Source organism: Camelina sativa, chromosome 19 (genome assembly GCF_030686135.1).
Source record: "Camelina sativa cultivar CO46 ecotype springtype chromosome 19, ASM3068613v1".
Classification (NCBI taxonomy): domain Eukaryota; kingdom Viridiplantae; phylum Streptophyta; class Magnoliopsida; order Brassicales; family Brassicaceae; genus Camelina; species Camelina sativa.
The window spans coordinates 23,444,705-23,451,437 of record NC_141898.1 but is presented as its reverse complement, the minus strand read 5'-3'; the positions used below and the strand labels follow the sequence as shown (position 1 = coordinate 23,451,437).

At 36.0% G+C, this 6,733-nt stretch overlaps 1 non-coding gene across 1 annotated transcript; it reads left to right on the top strand.

Annotated features, from left to right (window-relative positions):
- The first annotated feature begins 2,782 nt into the window (after positions 1–2,782).
- Positions 2,783–4,476, top strand: LOC104767060 (uncharacterized). The gene is made up of 2 exons (XR_015591676.1): positions 2,783–2,924; positions 3,203–4,476. It is a non-coding gene; the product is annotated as an uncharacterized LOC104767060 (transcript).
- The last annotated feature ends 2,257 nt before the right edge of the window (positions 4,477–6,733 follow it).

Sequence of the window (6,733 nt, the reverse complement as noted above, 5' to 3'; positions counted from 1 at the left end):
GCTGTTGTTTTATTTCTATGTCTGAGTAGTTCTACTATTGGGTTTCGGGTTTCAAAAGGGGGGTTATGATTCTCTAAACTTAAGTTTGTTACATTTAGGATTGATCTTATTGTTCTTGATCTATAGTTGTTCTTATTGCTTAAGCTAGACTAATCACCTAGATTAAGATCTTAGGTTAAACTCATCGTGGCACCAAAAGTGTTGTTGAGTTACTTGAAAGAAACATAGGTGAGCAAGGTGGACCTTAGCCAACGGAAGTTGAAGTTGAGGCACCTTGTGAACAAATCAAAACCTGAGCTTTAATGCTTGCTTGTTTAGCTAGATCCAAGCGAAAGTTTAGGGTCTAGTTATTTCTTTGCATAGTTAGCTATCGCTGCGGAATTAGGTTAGCTTTATAATTGTGTTTTGAGTTTAAGAACGGTGTCTAATGCTTTTTCAATCTATCATCTAAATTTGTGATTGTAATCCCCTAACTGATTCCCTACGCCCAATACCTTTCCCTGATTTCAAAACCTTTATTTATTTTCTGCTTTTAATCGATTACTTGAAACACAAACTTTCTCTTTGCTTTAGCTATACTCGGTCTACATAATTTCATAGTGCATTGTATGGTCTCTGTGGATTCGACCCTAAAGTGTTACGAAGACACCACTAGATCGTGGTTGAGTGCACATTAGGTTTTATTTGACACTAGAACACTCAGCAATGTGGTCATCTCTGTTGTGGCGGCATGATGGGGGTACAGACCAGTTAACGTCCTTCAGCTCTAGGGAGCTTACAATGTCTTGAACAGCTAGGTTAAACCTCTTCCTTAGCTGCTTAGCCTTTGATCATGTCACAGGTCCTTCTCGTACTTCTGGTACAAGATGTGGTACAGGATCTGGTTCAACAGTTGGGCGGTAGGGTTGATGTCTGCATCAAAGTATGAGAAACTCATAAGGATCTGTACCAATTGTTGCCGCATCAATAATGACTCTAATCATTACCCGTATCTTGCTCCCCCGATCTTTCATGAGGAATGTTTAGAGGTTCCAGTAGCTCTTGAAGAGAGAGAGGGTTCCAACCATCCCAACGCTTCTGAAGAAAACCATTCTGATCAAAGTTCTGAGTTATCCTCTTACTCTCCCATCTCACAACCACTGATACCTACTAATCCTGGGTATAATCTGGAGGAATTTCTAGCTGTTAATCATCTTCAAAGGTGTCCTTCCTAAAGCACAGCCTCTTTAAAAGTCTTATCTGATTCTAAAATAGCTAAAGGAAGGAGAGCAAAAGGAAAATATGAAATTGGTGAGAGTTCTAAGCACAAGAAAGGGAAGCAAATACAAATGGAGCTTGCAAGAAACACTCGCCAATGCAGAAAGGATCCAGGAGTGAGGTTCTATCCGGTTAATCATGAACCTCCATGAAATTTTAAAAGCAAGTCAATAATCTCAGAGAATTAGCAGACACTTATCTCTGAGATTTTACTTTTTGGTTTAAGGTTTTTAGTTTGCTTAAATAATAATCTCCTCTCTTTAGATTAAGACTGTGGATGCTGGTTACATTTATTGGTGTGCCTTGGTTATGGTTCTTTTGTTCAAGGATAAAAATCATGGAAGAAATTCATGAATACCTTTGGATGAAATCTTTTTTGCAGATGCGGAGGTGGTGTGTAAGAATCTATCATTACTCTTGGTTATGATGTATGCTTTAAGACTAGGTACAATGATCTTCATTGTATGGGAGGTGTTACTGAGAAGTGATGGTGATGGGCTTACTTCACTATCCTCCAACTAATTATAGTGGTTACGTTGTAAGTTAAAAGAAGTTTGTTCTCAACTTTGCTGTAATAACTTTGGCTCTCCAAAATGGTTTCTCCATTGATGGATGATGCAGTACTTTGATATCAGATATAAAAGGAATTTTTTGGGAAAAAAAAAAAACAATTTATTTGGATATGATCGTTAATGGATATGGTCATAATATGGTTACTGTTTGTCTATAATCAAGGTGGTCAATATTGGACAAATTTATATAAATGTCGATAACCTATTTTTACAGCTTTATTTATCGATGGTTTTAGTGTTTTCTTCCTATACTGCTAACCTGAATATCGCATCAAAAAAAAAATAATAAAAAAGTTATCGACATTCACAATAAATTCGCATAGTCAAAAATTGAGTCCTAATGTAGAAACAGTTAAGTATTTGATTAACTACTAATGGAAAGACGTTTGCTACATCTACAAAATTATTATTTAGAACGCGATTTAAATATTTATAATTTTCGTAAAATGTTTTATAACTTTAACAAAAACAAATACTAGGAAAACTAGTAGTATTAAAAAGTTCTCAGATACTACTGTACTATTATTAAGTAGCTCAACTAAGAAATAAATAAACAATTGCTGACGACCGTTATTATTACAGTTTAACGGAATGTAATAAAACATTTGTCCAAAACAAATAAAATAACAGAATGTTATAAAACGGAATTTTTTTTTGGGTTAATATTCTGGTTTTACTTCAAAGAAAGGTCCTATAGGTTACATTTACTTCATAAAAACGGAATTGTAAATGTAAAAAAAAAAAAAAAAAACGTAAGTTAGAAAAAAAAATGAAATTAAGAGATAATTACAATTGATTTCGTAGGGTTTACATATAAAAACGAAAAAATGGATCAGAGAGAGATTTGCAACAAAACAAAAGAGGAGAAAAGAAAACAAATCTCCTCTCCGAATCTATCTATCTATCTATCTATCTTCTTCCCCCATTTTCTGAAAACCCTAATTTTTATTCATATTGTGTTTTTTTTTTGTCTCTCATCATTCATCTCTGTTTCTTCCATGAACAGAGAAGATATGGCAAAGTAAACTTCAGAACAGCCTTCGTGAATTCACCTTGTAATTACAAAAAAAAAAAAAAAAAAGAAGGAGGTTTCAGGTACTCTCAATGTAATATTTAACAGCTTCTTCTTCATCTGCCACTCTCATGAATTTTGAACAATTTATCTTTTGATCAATAAAAATTTGCGTCTTCTTTAAAGAATTTGTTAGATCAAAAGTGTTTGATAATTTGGTTTTCAAGGATGAATATTTTTTGATCTATAGTGTTGTTGAGGATTTGATTTTGAATTATTGAATTGTTATAATTTGATCGAGCTGATGATTTTTGAAGTCAGATCCTGATTTGTGATTGAATTGGTATTTAAACTGAATTAGCTGATCGGGAAAGATTTGGCTTGAAATGGCGACAAATGCGTGCGATGTGAATCATCAGCTCGAATCAAATTCGCATTTACCACCACGGAAGCGTTTACTCGCCGGATTCAAGAAACAGAACTCTAAAACCGGCGGCGGCAATGAATCACCAAGCCCTCCTTTCGCTTCTTCTTCTTCTTCTTCTTCTTCTACGTCTACTACAACTTTTTCAAATGGCTCCTCCTCTGCTTCATTAACAGATGTGCAGACTCATCTCGACACTCTATTGACTTCCCAACTCAATGATGATCAGTCTCGCTCTCCCGAAGAGCTAGCTCAGGCGTCCAAGGCCAACGCGGTTTTAGCGGTTAAGGTTGCAAAGGCGGCGAGAGCAGCTGCTAATGAGAAGGCGATCATTGCTTCAAAGGCAGTGGCTGCAGCTAAGAGTGCTTTGGAATTGTTCGCTTCTTTACCAGTTGGCTGTAAAGAGAGGTCTCCAAGGAAGAAGAAACATGTCCCGGTTCAGGTTTTGTATTCGAAAGGAGGACTTGTGGATGAGGATTTAGCGAGTAGGTTGAATCGTGCTATAAACAATTCTCCTAGAGTCTTCACGGATTGTTCTTCTGGTCACAGAAACAAGAAGCAAAAGAGTTTAGTTACAACAAACTATGAGAATAGTACCGTGACTAGTACTATGTACGATGGGAATGACGACGTTGCTGGTGTTGTGGATTCGGACAGTTCGATTGACGAGGAAGTAGACAGAACCAGAGTAAACGGGAAGCTGCTGTTATGCGATAACGCGCTGAAGGAGAAGACATGGGAAGAAAGTAGCTCATTGGGGAAAAGAAGAGGAGGAGTGAAGCTAAAGAAGCTACCTTTGAGCATGTGTGCCTCTACAGATCAAGAAAACGGTATCACATTAAGGGAAAAAAATGTAAGCGTAAGTAAGCGGGAAGAAGGTTCTAATGGTGGTGTGGCTGCTCAGGGGTCATAGCAGGACCATCATGGAAGTGTCAGAAGGACTTAAAGTCACCGGAATGTGTGAAGGAGAGCAAAGTTGTACGTTCATAATAGTGTTCTTATTATGTGACCTTTTTACCCAAAAGAGGTAAGAAGGTGCAGATTCAACAGCATTTGCCATTTTCAGTAGAATCCTAAATGTTGTTTGTTTGTTATCTTGTTTTGCTTTTTTGGGTAATGTGTTTGAATTTGTTATGTTACTTGTATATTTTTGGGAATAAATATGTAGAGATACATAGATTTATATATATATGTATGTTGGTTTTGTTGAACAAGAAGGTCTAGTTATTGGGATTTGTAGATGAGAATCGAATTTATTAAAGTGATGAGTTTTGTTGTTTGGTTGTTATTTTCTTTTGTTTTTGAGTTATTTTTTTTCAACAAAACTATATATATCATTAGATAACGAACATAAAGTTAATAAAAATGATTTGAATTTTTTTAAACAAACATATATTATTCAATTAATATAAAAGTGTGCGTTCAATATACATATACAGTAAATTTACCAAATATAGTAAATTCTAAACTTAATAAAAAAATTAAATTATGAATATTCCAACATATTAAATTTTCAAAATAGCACAAACGAATTATGTTAAATAGCGTGTTATATTGAAATGACAAGATTGAATTGATAATACTAAAAAAATAAAATATCATTAATTTGATACTTCAATACAGATTAAATCTTTATTTTACTATTTTAACAACACCAATATAAAATATGTCAAATCAAACTGATTTAATTAATATTGTTTTAAACAAAAATTGTTGTGCGGTATACCACGAATTATATACTAAATCATTAAAGTTAACAAAATTGTACATTAACAACATTAGTATTAAAATAGTACGGTTAACAAAAAAAATAAATAAAAACTTTCTCTATTGGGGATCATAATCTAGTTTTATTAGTTAAATTGTAGAGGTGTATTCTTAATTTTGAAGTTTTCTGCATATATTGATTAATATAGGCCTAAATAAAAATAAAATTAGTTTGACGTGAGATAAATTTATTATTTATGAGATTATGGCAAAGATACTCCAGCCGTGTCTCTCCTCCCTCATCTCTCCCTATCAGTCAACTTTTGTTCCAAACAGAGCAATATCCGACAATGTGTTGATTACTCATGAAGTCCTTCATTTCCTCCATACCTCGAAAGCCAAAAATTTTTGCTCCATACCAGTGAAAATGGATATGAGTAAAGCTTATGATAAGATCCAATGGGGTTTCTTGAAAGCGATCCTCGCAAAGGTTGGTTTCCACCCCAAATGGAGCGTTACTGTGTAAGTATTTGAGAGTGATTCTCATCTACAAATCCCAATATCCGACAATGGGTTTCTTGAATGCGTTACTGTCGTTTCATACAAATTCTTCATCAATGGATCACCCAAAAGGCAAGTAAACCCAATAAGAGGACTCCGACAAGGCGATCCTCTGTCACTATACCTCTTTATCCTTTGTACAAAATTTCTCTCTGGATTGTGCATCAACGCTCAAGCCAAAGGCACCCTCCCCGGTATTAAGGTCTCCCGAGCAAGCCCTCATATCAATCACCTCCTCTTCGCGGACAACACCATGTTTTTTTGCAAGTCAAGCCCCCCTTGCTGCCTTGCTCTTTCAAAAATCCTTGATCAATATTAGAAGGCGCCAGGACAAAGTATCAACCTCAACAAATCAGCTATTACCTATGTCTCTAAAACATCGGGGGATACAAAGGCAAATGTCAAACAGGCTCTCAAGATAAACAAGGAAGGCGGCATTGGTAAGTATCTTGGTCTCCCGAAACGTTTTGGTAGGAGAAAGAGAGACATATTCGCCGAAATTGTTGACAAGATCCACCGGAAAGCTCAAAGTTGGTCTTCTCATTTTCTCTCGGGAGCGGGTAAACAAGTTCTTCTCAAGTCAGTCCTCTCTGAAATGCCGACCTATGCAATTTCATGCTTTAAACTCTCAAGTTCTCTTTGTAAACAAATAAACTCATTCCTTACAAGTTTTTGGTGGGATGCAAAACCGGGAAAGAGGAAAATGAGTTGGGTAGCTTGGGAAAGGTTTACGCTTCCAAAGTTTGAGGGGGGACTTGGTTTTTTTAAGATGTGGAAGCTATCAATGATGCTTTCTAGCTAAGATAGGTTGGAGACTACTCAATAACCCCGACAGCCTTCTGGCTAAGATTCTGTTTGGAAAATATTGTCATTCTTCCTCCTTGATGGACTTTACCTCGCCGGCTTCTGCCTCCCATGGTTGTCAAGGAATCTTTATAGGCAGAGATCTACTCCAGAAAGGCCTAGAATGGTCGGTTAGAAACAGAACTTCAAATTGAATCTGGCAAGATAATTGGCTTTCGCTTTACCACCCGCAAGCACCAATATGTCCACCAAATCAGGCTGTTTCAAATATGCGAGTTAAGGATCTCCTATGCTCATGTTTGAATGAGTGGGATCTAGATGCTATTCGGCGTCATTCACCTCAATATGAGGAGACTATATGTTCAATTGTTACCAGAAACCTGCATCTGCAGGATT